Genomic DNA, 22,508 nt, shown 5'->3' with positions numbered 1-22,508 from the left:
ACCCAGGTTAGAAGACTTGTTTCCAGTTCTTCCTTTCCAATGAACAGTTTTATTATACTGATGATGTGGTATAAGATTCTGAAGAGAAGCAGACCTGCTATTCCCCTTTATTAGGGCATATACTTCCAGGCTGCACTAAAGAAATGTAATAATCCCCCCTTACCATACTGAGAATTCCAGCTCTGCAAATATGGATGACCTGATCGAAATGCAAGACAAGGGAAGTATTTTTAGAAATTCTGAGTTCTAGTCAGATCTGAATATTATTTAACACCTCTAGTAGCTTCAGTTCATTTTAAAAAAGATGACCTATTTCATGTTTATTAGACTGTGTCATTTTGTGAATTTATTCTCCAAGACTATTTCAGAAATGCTGATTTAGAGGATGTGATCCTGACAATCTTAGTCATTGATTTGCTTTTAAGTGATTATAATCAAGTGGTTCCTATTTCATAATGGTGTCTAGCAGGACTTATAAGCTCAAGTCACCTACTGGGGTAAGATATATACTTGCTTACATAATGAAGCAGGTCAGGCTAGAAATGAGTAGCTAGAGATTGGGGCTCTGGGAAGGGGTGCCCCATTTATGTCTTTCAGTAGTTGCATAGTTCTAGTTCGGCAATGATGTGCTGGAATGTGTAAATTCCAAGTAGGCCTGTTTAAGGGCAGACGGGGGCCCTGCATGTCACCCATGCTGGGTGTGACTCCACCAGCTATCACAGGGCAAAACGCTTGGGCAGCTGAGCTGCGTTGGGGTATGCAGTGGGGCATGGGATAAAAACAGGCCCAGTTCCACTTCTGGCATGTAAAATGATTTTGTAGCCACTTACTCGGTAACAATAACAACAACAAAAAAAAATGCAGAAATAATTTTATCAAATTGAGTAGGTCATTAGTCAATCATTCATGCAATTTTTAAAAATAATTGTAGCTTTGATGTATCTTTTTTCTTTCTTTTTTTTTTTAAGATTTATTTATGCATACAGAACTGGGGTACAGGCCAGAGATGTGGAGGGTGAGAGGATTCACCAGAGACAGAGTGGGGAGCAGAACAGGCCCACTGATGAAGTACACTGCTGAGGGGAGCAGCAGGCAGGTCTGCTGTGCCATGTTGGTCAACTCCAGGTTGGGGATCGAACTCATGCTGAAGTGGCTTTAGGTTCTTAGTGTGATGCTGTAGCCTGCTGCTCCACCAGGGAGGGAACGTATCTTTTTTCTTTTCAAAATATTTTATTTATTTTTGCATAGAAGAATGGGGGTGCAGGCCAGAGGTACAGGTGGTGAGAGGATTCACTGGAGACAGAGTGGGGAGCAAAACAGGCAGCTGGACTGAAATACACTGCTGAGGGGAGCAACAGGGACATAAGAGAGGTCTACTGTGCCCTGTGGGTCAGCTCCCTGTCAGGGATTGAATTCAGGCTGCCCCAGTGGGACTTTGAGTTGATAGTGCGCAGGGTTAAACCCTCATCCACCAGGGAGGCCTGCTTTGATGTATGTATCTTTGAGTAACATTATCTGTGAATAATTTGAGCCATTCCCCATCAATCTTTCCAATTCTGAACAAGTGTGACTTAGCTTGATTTCTGCTAATGAACATGTCAGGGCAGGGAAGAGTTACCTCAAATATCCTTATGAAGTTATGTTTAATTGTACCATTTGGACAAACTACTTTCAAACTGTTCATTTGGAGTCATTTTCTTCCATATCACCTCTCTTCCCCTTACAAAGGCTCAGAAAACACTCCAGGTCTTTTCCAATAGGGTAATCACAGCGGGGTTCTGGCTCAGGGCTTTAAGTGGTGTGCACTTGAGGGAACCTGGAGGACTCTGCTGAAAAGGAGAGACAGCTGCAACGGCATCTTGGCCCCTCTGCTGAGATGAAGAAGTTTCAGTCCTCACAACAGTTGTCCTAATACAAGTAGTGTGAGGCCAGAGTCTCTGCAACTCCTCAAGGCTGAGTCAGCTGGTAAGCACTGGGGCAGACAGCTCCTTTCTCACAGGCGATGGACCCAGGGACGGTCCCCGTGTGGAAACTTTCAAGGAAATACTTACGTTCCTTGATACTTACGTGGTTGTTGGGGACAATCACCACAGCCACGTCCAGCACTTGCCCTGGGGAAGGGAGGTCGAGGGGCCAAACCCAGATGAGGACGGAGATGACCGTCATTGGAAACAGTGTGCCCTAGGCATAGGGCCAGGTATTGCTGGGACTGCACCTGGCTGGCCGGCCTCTCCTCTGCCCGGTGTGGGGTGTGGTTTTCTCCCCACTCACTTGCGACCCCTCCCCCTTCTCTTCCAGCCCCTGGTCTGCAGGGGACTCCCTGAGGAACAGTCTGTGCTCCATTCTGTGCTTCATGATACCATGAAGTGTTGGGGACAAGCAGAGTGAGAAGGCCTCAAGGCACAGAGAGGAGGCATTTCCTGCATCCAGACTACACAAAACAATAAGCCATGAGGGGCCAGGAAAGTAGCTTGGATGTTGGAAGCTCCAATTCTAGCCCAGAGGCTAGGGAGAGGCGCAGACTGAGTCACTGGGGAGCGCAGGACCCCAAAGGGTCTCACCCAACTCAGCCCCTCGCCTGTTGCCAGTTTGTCCAGACTAAGAGAAAGTCGATAATACATCGCTGTGCAGTTTTCTTTCTGTAAGTAGACATGTTATGAGAAAACAATCAATTTAGTCTTCGAGCAGAACTGGTCCATTCCTCAGGCGGGGGGTGGGGGGGTGGCAAGAATGTGGGCCAGGAGGCAGAGATGTGCCCACTTTGCAGAGGGGAGTAGACCATCCCCCATGGTGCCTGCGGGAGGAGTCAGGCTGTCTGACTTGGCCCTGGGGTTCCTTCTTCTTTCTCTCACTGCTGCTTGTCCCTGAAATGCTCTAGATCATTCTGGGATGGCAAACCTGTTGTGGAGAGAGCTAAATCTTCAGAAACTTTTAATCCCATCACTGGCACAATTTGAGGCATTTTCTTAAAGATTTATTTTTATTTATTTATGCATATTAGACCTGGGGTGTAGGCCAGAGGTGCAGGGGTGAGAGGCTTCACCAGGGAAAGGCTGGCGAGCAGAACAGGTGGATCCACTGAGATACACTGCTGAGGGGAGCAGCAGGCAAGACAGAGGAGGTGGGTCATTCCCTGGCTGGGATCGACTCATGCTCCAGTGACTAGCCATAGCTTGATAATGCTGAGGCCTTAACCCCTGTGCCATCAAGAGCCTGAATTTTGGGGATTTCTATCTCCTTCTTGTATAGGGTACAAATATATACAAACAATATATGAAAGGCAACAAAATATACCACTTTTAATATATTAAACTGCTATTCTAAGGGGAGTAGGGTTTTTCACTGGTTGCCCATAAAATAAATAGCAAATGAATGAGAAATATGAGGATGAACTTAGGTTTCAGGCCTGATTTTCTTCACCAATGTAAGAACAATTTGTCCTTTGCAGAACCCGGAAATCCCTGCCTTATGGCCACCTGTTCCTCCACCGATGGGCCCTTCTGGTTGGTCTGTCGTCCTCTGGCCCCTACATTTCTGCCACTTTTGCCACTGAGTCAGACTCATGAAGGGACATCAACATCATAAGACATTGTGGCTCTGGGAACTTCTTAAACTACTCTGTATGCTTGAGGCCACTGCTGCAATCACGCGAGACGTGCTAGGATAGATTTCAACCACCAAAAGCTGAACTCTCCTCAGCCAGTGTCATGCGTTCTGTCCACTCCCAGTCGCTTCTACTAATCGTGGGGTCTTAGGAAATGTTCAGCTCCCCACACACTCAGCAAATCCTTATGCATAAAAGAATTGAATTTTTCCCTATATTCTTTTGTTATTAATATCTGTCCGTTTGTCTATCTGTCTGTCTGTCTATCTATCTATCACAACTTTGTTCATTTTTGTGCCATGTGTGATGTCTCCTCTCAGCTGTGATCCCTGTAAAATTCCCACTACCATGTCCCCCATGAACCATTGCTATAAGGATGATGTTGGTGAAATAAGTCAGAAGAAAAAAGAAAAGTAGCAGACAATTTCATTTATAGGAGGAATACAGGGGACCAAATAAGGGATCAGGAAAAAGGACAAAACTAGCAGGCTGCTATAAATCAGAGACATTTAGCTGGGAGGGCAGGGGAGGGGGTTAAAACAGGCTGAAAGAGCCTAAGGACCCAAACACAGCAGACTGGGTAGACTCACCTACTGGGAACAGGTGGTCAGACATTTGCATTGCAAATATGAGACTCTGACCTTCCTCAGCCCCTGAGTGACCTCAGTGCTTTGTCCCTGCTCAAGGGCCTCCTGCCTCTTAGTGTGTTGTGATACAAGTCAGAACCGAAAAGGGTATTACATACATGTTTTCTGAATATATCCCCAATTATTTTTCCTTTAAACATTTGCAGAATATTTTATGCCCTCTCAATAAACCCTGTTTTCCCCCCAGGTGTGACTTATGGGAATTTGTGCAGTTTCTTTTCTTTTGTTTATTTTCTGGGGATGGCATGTCTGTATGCATTTTTTTTTGCAGCTATTTTATCTTTAGGGTTAAATGAGCATTTGGGCTTACTTTGAGGATAAAGGGACTTATTAAGTAAAATATATATATATATATATATATATTAATGGAGAGATGGAAAATAATTTTAATTCTCTTTTTTTTCAAGTTCTGTGTGATAGTTAAGACCCCAGGTGTGAGCATTGCTCTGCTCCCCATTGAGAAGTTGATTAGGAGTCATGCGAAGTTAACTGTGCAGGCTACAGGAACTGTTCTTGGATTTTCCAGCTTAAAAGGCTATTCAGCAAAAAACTGATTATATAAACAGATATTTTAAATACTTTTTTTCCTGTATGAAATCATACAAATGGAAAGAAAGACAACCCTTAAAAAATCAAAATTTAAGTCTTAAAGAGACAGTGAGATGATATCTAAACGAATCTCATCAGCTAGAGCAGACTTGTTTAAGTTATTTATTTATGCATACAGAACTGGGGTACAGGCCAGAGGTGCAGGGGTGGTCAGAGGATTCACTATAGACAGATGGGGAGCAGAACAGGTAGAATGACGAAGTGCACTGTTGAGGGGAGCAGCAGGGAGACAGGAGATGTCTGCTGAGCCCTGTGGCCTGGGATCCAACTCCTGCTGAAGCAGCTGTGGCTAACTTGCAGTGTTGCCCTTTAACCCTTTGCGCCATCAGGGAGGGCCTCTAGAGCTGGACTTTTTAAATAATAATGGAAGGATATTTCTGAAAATTCTGTTTGGCCTCAATAAAACATTTATCACACAGAATGTAGTTGACTGTTTCAATCTCTGCAGACTTTTTTCCTGCCTGAAAGAGTCTTCCATTTTTTTAATGATTCTGAAAAGATTATTGATATATCCCTGCCTCTCAACGGACTTTTCTAAATCAATTAGCTAAACATTTATCAAATTATCTTCTATGTGGGAATCTCATGCTGGACTCTGTTACAAATCAAGGATAAAATGGTATCCTTCATGTTCTCTTTGTAAAGCAATTAATTTAAAAGGGCAAATTACACTGTGCTTTTATAAACTAACAACTGGAATAGATGGTGTAAATTAATTTACTTGTTGAATATCATCATTCATTCAACAAATCCTTACTGAGCTTTTATTACGTGTTATCCACTAAACACGGCTTTCAAAATACAACTTTGAACGAAGCTATGATCATTAGTAACTCAATGAATCATTCTGTCTATAAAACTTCAGAAAAGTGTGAACTAAAATGGGAAGAGTTTCCTTGATTAGGTGAGACAATATGAGCATTGGGTGATGACTATCTTGTTCTGGGTTGAATTGTGCCTTCAAAACATGTGTTGATGTCCTAACACCCGGTACATATAAATGTGACCTTACTTGGAAATAGGGTCTTTGCGGATAAACTCAAGTCAGGCTCTGGTCATATTGAATTAGATGGTCCTGACCTAATAAGATTGGTGTTAGGGGAGAAAAGAGTCAGGTGAAGACAAAGACACACGTTGGAGTAGGAACACCAACGTGCTACAATCACCAGACACTAGAAGGTCATGCAGTGGATTTTCTCCAAAACTTCACAGTCATGCCAACAGCTAGTTTTCACATCTCTAGCCTGCAGAACTGGGAGGAAAAGTATTTCTATTATTTTCAGTCATCTAGTGTATCTTATCACAAGTGGAGGAAAAATAATACAGAAAGCAAAGATAAGGCAGGCAGGAAGGAAGGGAAGACAAAGGGAACAGAGGCTGCAAGTGAGGAAAGAAAGATCTTTCAAACCACGAGTACAATCCAAAGGAGCAAAATATTCTAGAAATTGGCATTTAGGAAAAATATGTGATTGAATGACACATGGAGAGTTATAGACCGAGAAAGAGTAAATCTGAGAAATACAGGTGTGATAAAGGGGCATTTTAGGAAATTAACAGGACTGAAAAAAAATTGATTCTTTTTTTAAATAAATTTATTTTCTTACACCATTGGTCATTTTTGTACAGTACTGATCTCTCCCTCAGGTGTAGTCCCTGTATTTCCCCCAAACCACAGTGCCTGTGATCCATCAGCACAGTCCCCTGTATTCTGTCCTCTCCTATTTGACCCCCCTCCCAACCCTTCCTGTGCTAGATGCACCAGATCTATGGTCAGCTTCAAAGTTTTGTCTTTGCCCTGACCCTTTGTTTAGTTTCTCTGTATTCCATATGTAACTGAAACCATCCCATATTTATCTTTATCCTGCTGACTTATTTTGCTTAGCATAATCCTTTCCAACCCCATCCAGATTGCTGCAAGTGTCACTAGTTTGTCTTTTTGATGGCTGAGTAGTATTCCGTTTCGTATATACCACATCTTATTTTTTTTAAAGATTTATTTATTTATGCTTACAGAACTTGGGTACAGGCCAGAGGTGCAAGGGCAGTGAGTGGATTCACCAGAGACAGAGTGGGGAGCAGAACAGGCCGACTGCTGAAGTACACTGCTAAGGGGAGCAGCGGGTGGGTCAGGAGAGGTCTGCTGTGCCATGTGGGTCAGGTCCCTGGAGGGGGATTGAACTCGTGTACCACATCTTTTTGAACCATTGATCTTTTTGGGTGCACTTAGGTTGTTTCCATACCTTAGCGATTGTATATAGTGCTATAGTAAACATGGGGGATAGGCTCATAGGTTCCTACGTACTCCTGCCTTTCTGGTAAACCTCTGGACTGAACACACCAACCTTACAAGAGTGAGAAGAGCAAGTCCCTGAGGTCATAGAAAAGACAAAAAAGACAAAAGTGAGGCAGTCCCTGCCCAGGGTGATGATAAATGATTTCATGTAACCTGTAAATGGAACAGTTTACAGTAGTTTACATAGACTTTCTCTGTCGTCTGGGTAGGTGGTACTTCACTTATTTCAGTGATGCAAAATAAGGGGCAGGCGAGGATAGTGTTAATTAACATCGAGTGGCCCATTCTGAAAATCTCATCATGAAATATTTTGCAGCTTTCTTTTCTATTACCCACTGTGTAAATGGAAGGTGATTGCATCGTGCATTTCCTTTTTAAAACACACACAGTTTAAAGTTTTGGCATATTTTATTAATGTTAATTATGGCTTAACTCTTTGTGCCTGAAGTAACAGATCAGCTAACTAGCCTCTCTTGAAATATTGCTAGAGAAAGGTTGATCTCTCCTTTTATCTCAGTACCTCCTTACTCCAATATGCAAACACATGTACATCTACCTCCTGATTGCTAGAATAAAAGTAAAATTCTGGTAGGTTTAACTTTGACCTGTTCTTTAGCATAATTTAAGATTCCAAATTATAGGACACCAGTGCACTCTGGTATTTAGAATACAGGCTCTTCTGAATTTCTGTTGAGTCCTGCTAAAATCTGTGCCATGCTTGAGAAAAGGCACAGTCAGCATTTGTGGTGGGTAAAAAGCAATTGCAATAAAAGCATTTCATGGGGGGTGGGGAGGAAATGCTCCTTCCTCACAGGCGTCACGGTGTTCTGCCTCATTGGCATTGGCATTGGCACTGGCCAACACCTTACATGGACTGTCATAAAAAACAAGAACACAGCCAAGCACATGTGGTAGTATTGACTGCATGACCTACCCAAGTATTTAATACCTTAAGTATCTCTGTAGATACACACACACACACTCACACACACACAATCTTACAAGAATCTTGAATAAACTGTGATTCTTGTTTTGCTGACAATGCCCCAAATCTTAAAATGCTACATAACATTGAAGATTCACGCCAAATAATTATGATGATGCAATATTGAAGATCAGTTGAAAGGAGTAAGCAAACCTCCCTGGTTTATGGGAATTAACTGGTCTCCAGCCACTCAGAAAATGTGTTTGAATGTGTTTTAAATGTGGTCTTCCCACATAATGTAAGTTGTAGGTTTAAAATCTGGCTTTGTGCCATGCTGTGTGTATTCTGTGTGTGATTGAAGGTTTGCAAAACAAGGTATTTGATTGAATGCTAATTCTGGTTGCTTAGAAAGTCTGCCTCCATGACCCTGATCTTTGATTAAGAAAGTATATATCTGAGACTTAAGACAGTGATCTACTCATTATTTTTTTATCCTACATATACAAAAAATATCGAAGCACAGTGGCTTCTAAGTATTTATTTTGATGACTTAGTTTACTCTAATTTGGAATGGGTCTGTAGACTAGATCACAGTGACACATTCATGGAGATATTCTAGACAGCCACCTGTGGAAACCCGGCAAGTTTCCTGCTGATTTCAGTGGCTCATGCAGTAATGAATTTTGTAGGTTCTAGGTGAGGAGAAAGGCATTCCGTAGATATTATCCTATCTCGTCTCTACACTACTCCTAAGAACCTGTTGTGTGGGATGAGCTGGGAGAAGGCAAGTTGCTCACAAACACAAACAGAAAATGTTCAGGCTGAGACTGAACCTACTCTTCTGCTTCCAAAGTCACACTCAGCAGTTATCTCTCTGTGCCCAAAAATGCTTCCTGGAACCTGCTTCAATGTGGCAAAGCACACCCAAAGGCACCGATATCACTTAGCTGCTAATTTTAATGTATTTTTCACTTCACCAAGAGGTCAGAAAGTGTCAAGAATTCCAGTCAATGAGTGTTAATACCTCACAATCTCCCTACCACCATTTGAGGAAGGTACCAATAGCATCCTTATTTTCTGGATAGATTAATGAAGGATTATGGGGGTGAACTGACTTGTCTAAAATCCCATGGGTAACAAGAGGTAAATTGGGATTTGTGTCTTGAGGACCTGACTGCCAACAATGACAGTAGAAAATTGCTCAAAATCAGCCAAATTTGACTGAACACTGTGGGGGGGGGGGGTCAGGACTCCTCAGCTGTGGAGACTTGTTACTCTTAAATTCCTTTTACTATAATTAAGATGAGTTTGGCTCTACATTTTCAACTGGAAGCAAATGAGAAAAAAGTCAGTAGAGGAAAGGGGAGGGAATAAAAGGAGGCTGAGGAATCACTGTAGTGGCCCCCTGGCCTGAGGAAAGGTAAGGCACTGGCACTGGCTGCTGACCAGGCACAGGCAAGACTTACTGCAATGGGGAACTCTGGCTGTGCAGCCCTGCCTGAAATTTCGTAGTCACTGGGCACAGTCTGTGCTCAAATGTGGGCTGGGTTGGGGGCACTAACCTACGACCATGAGTAGGAAATAAAGGTAGACATCAAGAGATATTTGGTGGATATTGTTTAAAAGTCCTAAGATATTTGTCATCTTTTGAAACCTTTATATCTGACAGTAATTATTTTTCAATTTAAATTTTATACCATCAATATTTCAGTAGAACTTCGCTGGAAAGATATTCATTGGTCTGTTTCCTTGGTTCCTTAATAATGTCACCTGTTTCAGAAGATTTTCTTCTGTGTGTCTAGGTGTATGTGTTTGTGTGTAAACAGTGAGTTTTCCCCCTCAAAACATCTGCAATCCCTTGTTGGGTACCCCAATACCTCTGGGTAGATCAATATTCTCATTGTCTAGAAGAAAACCCTTTTTACCATTTTTTATGAATATTAAATGTTTACATAACAGTGGTATGTTTTAAGTTCAGACAGCTATAGCAAAAACATGAAAAAAAAAGTGATGGATGGATCAACCAAATGGAAAATATTTAATATTTAAATTTTGGAATATGTCTCTGTCAACACTATACACTTAACCAAACCCAAATTGAAAGCTTCTCAGATTTTTTTTACTGTTGATAATCCAAACCAAACTAAGCCTCTCATAATATAATATGCTGGTGAACTTCACTCTCCTCCTCAGATTACACATCTTATCTGTTGTAACTCCTTTATCAGTATTTAAATGTTACTGTAAATGTTAGCTAATAGTGCTGTTGATGTTGAAAATATAAACAAAGCTAAAGGAATTAAGTCTAATTAATTATCATTTTGTTTATGCAATATGTAAGCAAATTCCAAATGGGGTAGGAGAAAAGCAATTCCATTTGAACTGAAAAACAAGAGCTGTATTTTCCATGTTCACATTATTCTAAAAATTTTAGGTGGGAAAATCACTTCAATATTTGGATGCAAAAGTTCCTACTTAAGTGAATAAGGAGCGTATTTGATAGTAGACATTTTCAGATTTCATGCAGATATCTGCCATTGAGTAACTCAATATATCATGTATAATTAAAATCTGCTAGTTAAGTTTTGGGATTACATTTTTCAAATACTGACCTGATTGTATAGTAATAAGCTGAAAAATGTTACTTCTCTCTGCCTCTAAAAATGCCCCATATTTAGAATGTCCTCTGATAGTAATATTATGGAGAACGTGGCACTCTTTACAGTGAAAGGAAAGGTTAGGTGATTTTCCAATAGATATGTAAGATTAGACACTACTAATGGAGTAATTGATAATTTAGTGGTTCTTAAGAAGCTAACATAATTTCAGAGAAAATTTTAAATATTTGAACTGAATTGATGGAAACCTATAAGTTAAGTTAGTTTAGTTTCAATAGATTTCTAAAAGTGTTTTTATATCAACGATATGCCAGGTTTCTGTACATTGTAGGAACAGCCTATTTACAGTATCTTTACCCAGCAAAGTGCAGGAAGCTGCTTGGAAAGCATTAGGAAAATAATATATTTGCTACACTGTAAAGTTTAACCAGCATGAAGACAATTTTCTCCAATACCTTCCTAAATCTAGACCACCAAAACAACAAATCAAGCCAAGGTTTGTAGTGTTCATAGATTTCCACAGTGTAAAAACTAACATCAAGACTGATTTCAAGCTACCAATCACAGGTCATTTTATGCAGCGTTGAAGAGAAGCACACCATCATAAGGTTTATGCTACGTGTACTAAATACCCAGAGGCAGTAGTCTTAGCTTCAAGATACAAATGATACTGAAAGAAAGAGGCAAGTTATTGGGAAGAATTGCTTAAAGAACCCCAGATAAGTTCAAATTCAACAAGATATTAAGACAGAGGAAATAAAAAATGTTGAATTTCAGCCAGGGGTATTTGAAATTAATCTTAGAGACATTTATGAAAACATGGATCGTTGATTAAATAAAAATATTATGCTCTAGTTAAGGAAGCTTAACTAGTGTTTTCCATGTTGAAAACAAAGTAAACTCAGTACAGAGAGGCAGTTTGTCATTGCTTTATCAAATCCAGGGTGTTTGGGGTGCTCTCTTCCCTGAAGCCGGAAGGTTTCATTTAAAACTCAAATCACATGCAAATAATCACAACTGAATTAATATAATAATATAGTCATACAATTTAATTGGCAGCAAAAAAGGGGAGAAACCAATGCACCCTTGAAAAGGCTTGCAAGTCTGAATGTAGAGTTGTGAGATCTACATTCTCCAGGTCTGGAGAGTTCTATCATCCATCCGTGGTTGGAAAAGACACCAAATATGAGGAGGGTCACTTCTCAGAGCAAAAGTGTCCATAGGTTTTCCAAGTCCAGAGAAGGCTCAGGGCTTGGATCTCATTAACATCTCAAATTATATCAGATTTGGTACCTATATTTATATCATATTTTTCTAGAATCATAATATCAGAATCATCTTTTATTCTTAATTCTGGAGGGCATTTCTAGGCACATCAGATGCCCATCTGTCTTGGCTTTGTATTTGTGTCTACCAGTGTCTTCATCAAGTGCTGACTTTATAATTGATAAGTCACTTTATCTCAGTTAACTGTACTGAGTTGTCCATTTTTTCCTCAAAGTTGAGGTGATACAAAGTCACAACTTAGGCAGTTTTAGTAACATGATACTAAATAAATGTATGGTCATAAACCTTGTGAGCAGCTGAGAAAATTTATATGTGCTACCTTGTTGTCTTTGGCTGTAAAGCACATTTCCAGAAATCAACCCAACACAAATTAGTTTTAGCCTGGATGTGGGGTAATTATTTCTAATAAAATCATTGTATTGTTTTCTTCATACCAACACAATATGACCTGAAATCTTTTTCTAGGAGTAAAATGGATATAAAAATAGATGGTACTTTTCATGAAAAAGTACCTTAAAAGGTAGGTTCAGGAAGGCAATACTATGATAACTTAGAAAAAAAAATGCCAATTAAGGACATCCCTGGAGAGGAAAAGTATATTTTATTTGAAAAGTATATATTAACCCATGATATAAGTAATATTTTAAAACATTACTGGGAATTTAAAAATAACAGTTTTATGGTTTATTAATACAGAATGTGGTCTGCAAATAGTGGAAGTAATGGGAAGTTACTTTTCCTGGACAATTCACAAAAAAAAAGTGTCTGAGCAGGCCCTCCCTGGTGGCACAGTGAATTTAAGCTCAGCACTGCAAGCTGGCCACAGCTGCTTCACTGCGAACTCCATCCCTTGCCCAGGAGGCGGTGACCCACACGGCACAGCAGACCTCTCCTGACCCGCCCGCTGCTCCCCTCAGCAGTGTATTTCATCGATCTGCCTGTTCTGCTCCCCACTCTGTCTCTGGTGAATCCTCTCACTGCCCCTGCACCTCTGGCCTCTACCCCAGTTCTGTATGCATAAGTAAATAAAAATCTTAAAAATGAAAATATCTGAATAAAGAAGGAAAAGTCTAAAGAATTTTGACCTCCTGGGTTTAAGATGCCAAAATGTTTCCAGTCCTCATGAAGACTTTAGAGACCCACCATTAGGTGTCAATATGTTTTAAAATTATGTTAGCAGGTATGATTGAACATTGAGGGGGAGGAATGTACTCCTAGGAGATTCAAGAACAATCAATGATTAGAGAAAAATGGAGAAAACAGTAAGAAAAAATGGAGAATTAATGGGAGATTATTGAGGAAGGCACCAGTCTTCCAGCAAGACTGTTTTGTCAAAAATAGAATCCAGCTAGACCAATCCACTGTCATCTGTCCCTGTCAGTTCAGAATAATTTGTATGGGAATTTCAAATTCTCACAAAATTAGGTCATTTATTCCCAATTTAAAATATAAGTTGTCCTGAATTAATATTTTACCTCAGTACATTCGAATACCAATGTGACCTATTTATTAAGTGACTCTCAGAGAGAGTGCTTAAACAACAACAAATTCAGACAATTTGCATGACCCTAAATGACTCAGCAGGATAGTTAAAGGAACTATTTTACTTACGTATGCATAACAAAACTCCCTTAATTAAACAGAATAGCATGCCAAAAGGCTCAGTGTTCCATAAATTCTGGTAATCCATCCAAAATAATAAATTCTAATAGCTTTTTTGGATCTGTTACAAAGCACTATGAAATCACAGTTTCAAAGTCCCATTATTTTTTTCTCTTTTAATCCACTAGCAATGACTAAAGGTCATGTGCTTATACAGTCACCTTGGATACCCTGTATTATGATCAGTATGTCCTGAAGGACAACTTGAGAAGATTCAGAAGTTAAATTTATTTAAGTAGTGAGGATATGAGAAATAGCTCCATTTAAAAAAAAATATGTAGTTGAATTTCATTAAACTACACCCAATGTGACTTTCTTTCCTGATTCTGTTTTCTACAAAATGTCTTTCTTAATGCAAATGATCATTTCTACCCCATGTCCCTGTCTTCAATTTCCAAACTGTCCCATAGGTGAAACGATATGGAGAAATTCTATTTCTTAATCAGTTTACTGACAGTGTTGGATTTCACTAACCATGTAACCTTGGTAAAAGTTAAAGCAATTAAAATATGCATTGCTTTCTAAGAAAATTCAAATCACTCTCAATATGTGAGTTCCTAATTTAATAATTTTGATTGATAGTCTGATAAAATTTAGAAAATTATATTTTTAAAAACTTACTGTTGTTAAGACTTTTTCCATTCAAGGGACATTACTAAATGCTTTGTAAGGGCATTGCACTGTTATTTGAAAGGGTAAGTGTAGAGAAATTCTAGAAATAGAGAAAACGTGGCATCTTCCTTCTGAGATGTGTGCATACGTAATAGGATAAAAACACATTCATGCAAATTCTAGTACAAAACAAACTAGTGGGAGCAGGAAGGAAACTAAATGAGTTTAAAGAATATGTCTTACATGAAAGGACATTCGGACTTGTCCTTGAAGAAATGTATGTTTTCATTTCTTCATGTGTAAGCTTAATTAAGAAGGACTTTCAGGGAAAGAAAGCAGTGTTAGCATACATGCTAGTATAAGCGTGAAGGTTTTGCATAAGAACATGTTGCTTGTATGATTGTTACCGAGGAAACATGTATGGCTCAGCATGGCCAAAGTGGTTGAGGGAATATGAAGGAAGATCTTGACTGCAAAGTCAGAAGAATGGTGAGATAGATCCTTTGAAGACTGTTAAGAAGAAGAAAGACACATGAAGCGATTTAAAAGTTGGTAGAACTAAAAGAGCAATGAGAAAATTTAATTTTCTTTTCTAATAAAAAAATAATTAGACTTAGAAATTTATTTTAAAAAAAAGAGCTGTGATAATTTAACTCAATAATGTGGGTTAGGTATTAAGTTCCAGTATTAGCTTTCTCTAACTTAGAGTAAATATCCCTGTCGCTTCTTTGCAATTTCTTGGTTTTGATGTAGTCAACAAGAAGCAAAGAACAGAAATTTGTCTTGTTCTCTTTTTTCTTTAAGGTGATATCTCTTTGAAACTTCAGAATCATTCCCAATTCATGTATGTCAAAGAAAGGGAGAAATCAGGGAAATATTGATGATGAGATTTCATCACCAGTTTTTCTTCATTAAGCTCACCTTTTCATGGATCTGTCTGTTCTGCTCCACTCTGTCTCTGGTGAATCCTCTCACTGCCCTTGCATCTCTGGCCTGAACCCCAGTTCTTGTATGCATAAATACATAATTTTAAAAAAAATTGCCTTTTCTTCAGAAATTTTGTCGGTGAAAATTATTGGCATATATAATTCATCATTTCTCCAGAAGCAAGGTTATTCATATACCTGTTGCAACTTTATTTTCATCACTGGCCAGATGCTTTCACTACATGGGCAAATTATGCTTATTAGTTACTTTCTCCAATTAGTTATTGTTAATTCACTGAGTAACTACTGCTTTCAATAGCTTTAAAAACTACTTTCTTAAGCCTAGTAAATTAACACATATTGCTATATTAAGTTTTGAAGGCTTGTTCTAAATTTCAGTGCTTATATTTGAATGCCAACTTTGTAATGTCATCATAAAAATTCAAATGAGTTAAGAGCAAGAAGTTGAAGAACAAAGTTGTGGGCTAGTTATAATATATGTTATCTTGCAACCTCAGTTGACACATTTGAATTAATAGCATTAAATTATGAACTTCCTCTCTCTCTTTTAATGTAAGCCAATAGATCTCAAAAATTTCAAAATCAGTAAATGCTTTTTATATTGAAAGCCAAATATAAAAAAAAGGATAAAATTTTTGTTGCTGCTGTTCAGAATAGGATCTTGGAAAGCAAGATTCTGCCTACTTCAGTGTTCACTTATCATTTCTCCAATAAATATTCTTGATTCTCAGTTTGGCCTAAAATTGTACAGAGGGCTAGAGATATGGACTAGTCAACACTGTCCCTTTGGTTTTTATTTATTGAGACAAAAGAAACCTCAAAATAATAGCAAGCACAAACACCTAGGTAGCTGCACCCTGAAGACATAATAATACCAAGGACTATGAAACAGTGTACTAGAGCCAAGTTAAATAAAGCAACTGCATGCAGAGATCTGTTACCTTTACATAGGAAGCATGATGAGAATCCTTTCCCATGTGCTTTATGCTTTCAAAATAAAATTCTGACAGTCACCTATTAAATCGATCCCAAGTCTTTTAAGTGTCACTACCCACAATTGGACAGAAAAGGCTCCAGAAAAGATTTTCTCGTTACAAAATATCTTTCTACCTTCTTTTACACATAAAAGTTTTGGACAGTTTTGCTGGGCTTCCCTCAAACTCCTTATTTAGATGTGATGATGCCTGGTCTGAGAAGACACCGAAGGGTACAGAGAGTCACTTGCTAGTACAGGTGACCTTTGCTGCTGTCATTATATGTCCTACCAACTAGAAGCTATTTAATATCACTTTCCTGCTTCACTGTATTTGCAAAGTTTGAAGACACATTGAGGGAAATGTAGCCCCTTAAGGCTGGGTGAGTCATTTGAATAGAAAAGAGAGCGGAGTTTCCTGTCGGGTTGGGAATGCACCCAAATGCCCCTTTTCCATTCCCTCTTGGCTCAGTAGCAGCAGGAAACCAAGGCTTCCAGAATGTTATATTATGTGCTTACTGCTTCTCTCCTATCAAGCTTGATTCCCTGGGGCCACCTCCCTCCTCCTTTTCTGGGATCATCAGTTCTGTAAAACTCCAGTTCTCTCTCCTTGGTCTCTAGCTGGAATCCCTAAGGTGGCCCTTTTCCCAAGCCAGCCCTACTCCCAGCAAATGACTTGGGTAAACAAATGTGCAGTCTTGCTGCAAATGGCAAGAACAATAGGGGAAGAGAAATGGATGAAATGGTGTGTGGAGGCAAGATGGAGCCCGTGGACTCATTATTTCAGGGATTCTATGGGCTGTTCAGGACTTCTTCAGACAGCTGGTAAACCTTTCATTTTTTCATTGAGAAGAGACTGGCTTATATTTCCTAGCAAAAGCGTCGCTATCGTGCACCTGTGTGAATTTTCCATGTTGGTGCTTTCTACGCAGATGACGATGATGTGAAAATGTGTCATTTATTTTAAAGTGTTTAAAATTAAGTTAATCCACCATTATCTGAGATGACTTCCATGGTCTAAGCAGAAACTTATAAAATGTTCTGGTTTCATGCTTATTTCCAGTGCTATTGATGAAATTGGCAAATTCTGGGTGAAAACACTGGCCAAAATATGGTCTTCCACAATATAATTTTTATATGAGCCTGATAGAAATGCCATAATGTGTACATGAACACATATCCTATTTATGGGAACAGTATAGCTCTGAAAAAAATTGTCTCTAAGCAAATATTTAACGGAATGCCACAATATTTATTTTCAGTTTTACATGGAGAACTGAAATGCTTTTGTTTTTGTTTAATTCATTAAAATATTTAAGTGGAATAATTTTGTAATTTAATTGCTCAGCAAAGAACAATCTAATAGCTATTTCTGAATTTTAAGACTGGAAAAATAATTCTCCTGAAAAAGTGTAATTTAAATAATTTTAAATGTGCTCAAGATACAAACCCTTTGTTTTACTTAGGGTTCAGGTAACTATAAATATGTGTAGGGAACTTAGTCTTAATTAAAAAAAATAATGTTTTTAAATGAATGCAACTTCTCAAATCAAAAAAATTATACACATGCCAATTGTATCAGGGTTTAGGGTTTGCAGAAATGTGCAATTCCTGAGCTTTCAAATTCAGCAGACAAAGATGTTAACATCACCACAGAAAAGCCATCACTAGTAATTTTTAAAATTTATTTTTGTATAGCTAATTGGGGTGTAGGCCAATTAGGTGGAGGGGTGAGAAGATTCACCAGAGATATAGTGGAAAGCAGAACAGCCAGATCTACTGAAATCCACTTCTGAGGGGAGCAGTGTGTGGGACAGGAGAGGTCTGCTGTGCTGTGTGGGTCAGCAACTTGGCTGGCGGGGAGTCAGACTCAGGCCATAGCAGTGATGGTGCTGAGACTTAACCCCTAGGCCACCAGGGAGGCCCTGCTTTTTTATTTGTTTATTTATCTTCTTTTGCTGAAAAGAAAGAGTTTATTTTTCCCCTTAAAGATTTATTTATTTTTGCATACAAGAAGTGAGGTATAGGCCAGAGGTGTGGGGTTTGAGAGGATTCACCAGAGACAGAGTAGGGAACAGAACAGGAGCATTGACTGAAACACACTGCTGAGGAGAACAGTGACGAGACAGGAGAGGTCTGCTGTGCTATGTGGTTCAGCTTCCTGACCAGGGCCGGAACTCTGGCCAAGGTCGTGGTAGCTCTGAGACTTTACCCCTAGGCCACCAGGGAATCCCACCATCCCTAAGTATTTAGAGAGATCAGCACACATGTTCTGAAGCGTTTGGAGCACCAAACACTTTTTTTTTTTAAAGATTTATTTATTCATACAGAACTGGGATACAGACCAGAGATGCGGAGAGTGAGAGGATTCACCAGAGACAGAGTGGGGAGCAGAACAGGCAGATCCACGAAGTACACTGCTGAGGGGAGCAGCGGGTGGGTCAGGAGAGGTCTGCCGTGCCATGTGGTCACCTCCGGGGCAGGCGGGGATTGAACTCATGCGGAAGTGGCTTAGTTTCTTAGTGCTGTGCTTTAACCCGCTGCGCCACCAGGGAGGGCCCTGGAGCAGATATTTTTAAGGCCTGTTATGGAGCTTAAGGTGCAGTCAGTAGCTATCTGTATTTGTTCCCCTGCTTTAAACAAAACAGGAGGGAGGGAGCTAGTGGACTGTAGATTGCTGGAAGGATGGTGGCCTCCAGAATGTTTTATCAGTGTGTAAATCCAGATGACCCTTCATCGGGGTCATGACTTGCTTTTGCAGTTCCAGGCTAGGTGCTGAGCGAGCATCTTGTATCAATTTGCACCTATTGGTAAAATGATACTTATCATTGTGTAGTATCTTGCACAATAATTTCCAATGATGTAGATAAGGTCAATATTTTCTCTCTGTTGCAGATCAGGGGCTGAGAGTGAAAAATGTTATAATTTACCAAAGACTACGTGGCTCAAATAGCCCATGAGCTAAGTGTCCCTCATGCTTGGCCTCCAGGTGTGACAATACAATAAATATCCTGGACTCTTCCAGCTCCAGCTCCGCCATAAGCCTCCTGCTTAGTGTTGAATTTGCTCATCAGTAGGATGAGGGTAGTTATCGATCCCCAAGGTTAATCCCGGCTCTCATTGCTCCTTTGACTCACCCACGAGTGTTGGCTGTTAAGGTCCAAAATCACCCAGATGCCTCCCTCAACAAAGGACAGGACCAGAGATGCACAAGCAAGCGGAGTTTATTGAGCCAGCTAGTTGGGGTCAAGCTTTCTTGTAGGCACGCAGCCACACAAGGGAAGCAAGACCCCGACCAGAGGGATGTCAGGGAATATGTAGGCTTCATTGGCCGTTACATGAGTCATAGCCCGCGCAAATTCAACTTAGCAAATGAATTCAGAGATTAACAAGCATCACAGCTCGCATCACAATTCAACCACACAAGGGCATGTTTATCATGATCCAATTTCGATGTGTTTATCATAATCCAATTTCAACCTGTCCCAGGGATTAACGCTAGGGTGTGGTATCTGCCTGTATATCTGTTTGGGCTTAGGGAGGGGTCACACAGACTCAAAGGAAGGCAGAGGGGTAGAAAGTTACCCATTCCATCGTGGGCAAAAGTCAACCCAAAAGGGATTGGCCCAAAGCAAGGCCTGAAAGCTGCCACTAGACTAAAGCACCCTCTGGCCGGGACTCATGGAAAGGGTCAGAAATAGCCAGACAAATCCGGGAGGAAAAGAGCAAAATCAAAATCAATATAAACACTGTCACAGTCACCTCCCTACAGGTCTCTCACCCACATCTGCCTTAACCAGTCCAGGGTCAGAAAACAAGCACGGTTTCTCCATCACATGCTCGCTGCTCCGTGTGGCTTTCTCAGGTCTCTGTCTGGCTCTCCATCCTTCTTTATTCTCTTCTCTTTTCTCTTCTCATTCCTTCTCTCCTTTTCCTCTGCTCAGCTCTACCCTCCTGGGTGGGGCAAGGAACCTGGATCTTCCCTTTTTCCTAGGCGCCACCCTGTTACATCCCCTGAGACAGCTGTTGTGTCTGCCCTGACCCAAAACCCCTTTGGAAAAGTTACTTGAGGTATCACTAAGAGGAATTTCCTTCGAACTCTGGCTTTGGGAGATTGTTCAGAGGACTGTGGAGCAGGAACCCAGCTGCAGTGCATCTCAGGACAAGCGCTAGTGAAACACATAGAAATATTTAAATGTCCTTTAATTTGACCCCACAGACCCATACTCAGGGCAACGCTGGAAGGAACATGTACATTTTTCAAACTGCTGAGATGCGATGGCAGGCACGCCAGGAGAGCCACATGTCACCTGGCAGTGCCACCTGGCAGTGTCTCAGGAGTCCTTAGCTGCCAGGCACCCCCTTTGCACTGGGCACCTCTTTGTCACGTGCTTGGTAAAGCAATGGCATGTCTGGCTCCTGCCCCCATGCCAGGAGCCCTGGCTGCCACAGCCCTGACAGGAATGTCTCCTGACATAGTGAAACGCCCTGGGTGGCAGAATTACCCCCCCCACCACCACCATGGTAATTCTGTTCTTCCAGGTCGTGGTGGTGGTGGGAAGAGGCGGCCTGGAGCCTGAGAAGCCGTGGTGCTGGGCATGGAGAACACCAGGAGTGAGCTGCCACAGGGACGCCAAGCAGGCATGCGAGGCCCCTATTCCTGCAGCAGCTGCTGAGGGAAGAATAGCCAAGAGTGGGGGATAAGGAAGTAGATGAGCTGAAAAGAAAACTGCGAGCTATTAGTGCTTCTGTGGGAGGTGAATGTTCCAGGCTTTGATGCTACAGACAAGTCTCTGACGGTCTGTGCTACAGGACCACATGCAGGTCCGAAAGCAAGTGGCCCGGGCACCGAGCCTCGCCTACCGCAGAGCCGGGCTTATGGTCTCAGGCTGATACTATCTCTGCTTCCAAATGCCACCGGTTTCCTCCACAGAGACATTTGCTTCTCATAAACAGCCTTTGAAACCACCCCTGGGTTTATTTGTAGCCATTACTCCTCTGAATTCATTGTCCTCAGGCAAAGTAAATGTGGTTATTTGAACACCCAGAATATAGCCCATTGGGACTGTGGCTGGAGCCCAGAGGCAACATTCTCAGGCTCTGCCATGACGTCTCTTGCCCCTGCGTCTCCTTGCTGGGGTTCAATGTAAATTTCCTCCGTACCCTCTGGTTGCTTCTAGGCTGACACATGCTCAAACCGGTATCAGGGAAATAAGAGAAAAAGCCAACGAGGAGTTCAGTCCTGTGTGTCCCTCCTGCATGCAGGGAAGAGGCCAAGCAGGACTCAGTCACTCCCCCATGTGGCCTCAGAGGCCATCTTCAGTAGCTTAGCTAAGGGGGAGAGGAAAGGTAGTTCAGTTAGGGAGTTTGCCAAGGACCCAGGATGGCACAATAATCAAATGTATGCAGACTAATTTTGACTTCTTCAGTGAAAAGATATAAAGGGTTTAGGCCTTTCGAGGAGAAGCCCCAACAGACAGCTTTTAAATATAAGTATCAAAAGCAACTTCCCCTCAACCTTCAGAGCATCCCCACTAACTTAGTCTTTTGCCAAAAACACATATTTTGGGGTAACAGAATTTTTCTTCCCTGTAGCCTCTTTTCTTCCCTTCACAGTTAGTTCAATTTCTCTGTACCTTCCATTTGGAGAAAATTATCTGTTAATAGTCATTGTCAGGGTTTCAGTTTGTTAAGGGGAAGGATGTCCTAAAGGAACTCTGCAGAGTCTTATGGACCCCACCCCCTACTCCAGCTTCCTGGACACTATCCCCTACTCCAGTGATTGGAAACTACAACTCCCAGCAGCACCAGAGAGAGAACTGCAAGGACCCAAGGGCGGAGCTAGCAGGAATTCTGGGACATTTGGGGGATAAATAGGGCGTGGTTGCATCTCACGCTCTCTCTGGCTTGGGAATCAGCTCTCTGGACCTTGTGACTTGGTGTGTTCAGTCAGCCTAGTGGTAAGGTTACTTTGTATCCTGCTCTCTTTCCCTGGGTTGTTTCCTATTCCTTTTGTAAATAAACCCGTTATTGACCCTTTTGTGTGTGCCTGCAGTGTAACTGAGCTGTGAGCACGCGGGTGAGGCCCCACCGACAGGCGGCTCAGTCCACTCTGGGCTACCCGGTAACAAGTTGTTCTCCAGGGAACTCTCCATTTGGAATGTTATTGGGCAGGGCCTTTCTAGTGAGGGGAGTGTTGGCCCGTAGTGTGGAAAAGGAACAGAACTGAGGAAGAGCCCAACCCTGATTGACCAAATCAGCTATTGGCCGCAGGTCAGTCTCCAGATCAATCTCTGCTGGTTTCTTTTATTATATATATATATAATTTATT

General features: G+C 41.1%; 1 protein-coding gene across 2 annotated transcripts in view; it reads left to right on the top strand.

Annotated features, from left to right (window-relative positions):
- The window catches only part of NYAP2 (neuronal tyrosine-phosphorylated phosphoinositide-3-kinase adaptor 2), a 193,960-nt gene that overhangs the window by 57,083 nt on the left and 114,369 nt on the right, over positions 1-22,508 (top strand). Inside the window, exon 1 of one of the 2 annotated variants that reach the window (XM_012725071.1) lies at positions 16,939-17,002. The exons of the other annotated variant lie outside the window; for it this stretch is intronic. The gene's annotated coding sequence lies outside the window, so the exon portion shown is untranslated. Of the gene's footprint in view, positions 1-16,938; positions 17,003-22,508 lie in introns of those variants that run through there. 2 annotated transcript variants of the gene reach the window in all.

The sequence above is a fragment of the Condylura cristata genome, unplaced genomic scaffold, assembly GCF_000260355.1.
Source record: "Condylura cristata isolate star-nosed mole 26May11 unplaced genomic scaffold, ConCri1.0 scaffold00002, whole genome shotgun sequence".
In the NCBI taxonomy this organism is placed as follows: Eukaryota; Metazoa; Chordata; class Mammalia; order Eulipotyphla; family Talpidae; genus Condylura; species Condylura cristata.
This window is presented reverse-complemented; position numbering and strand designations above follow the sequence as displayed.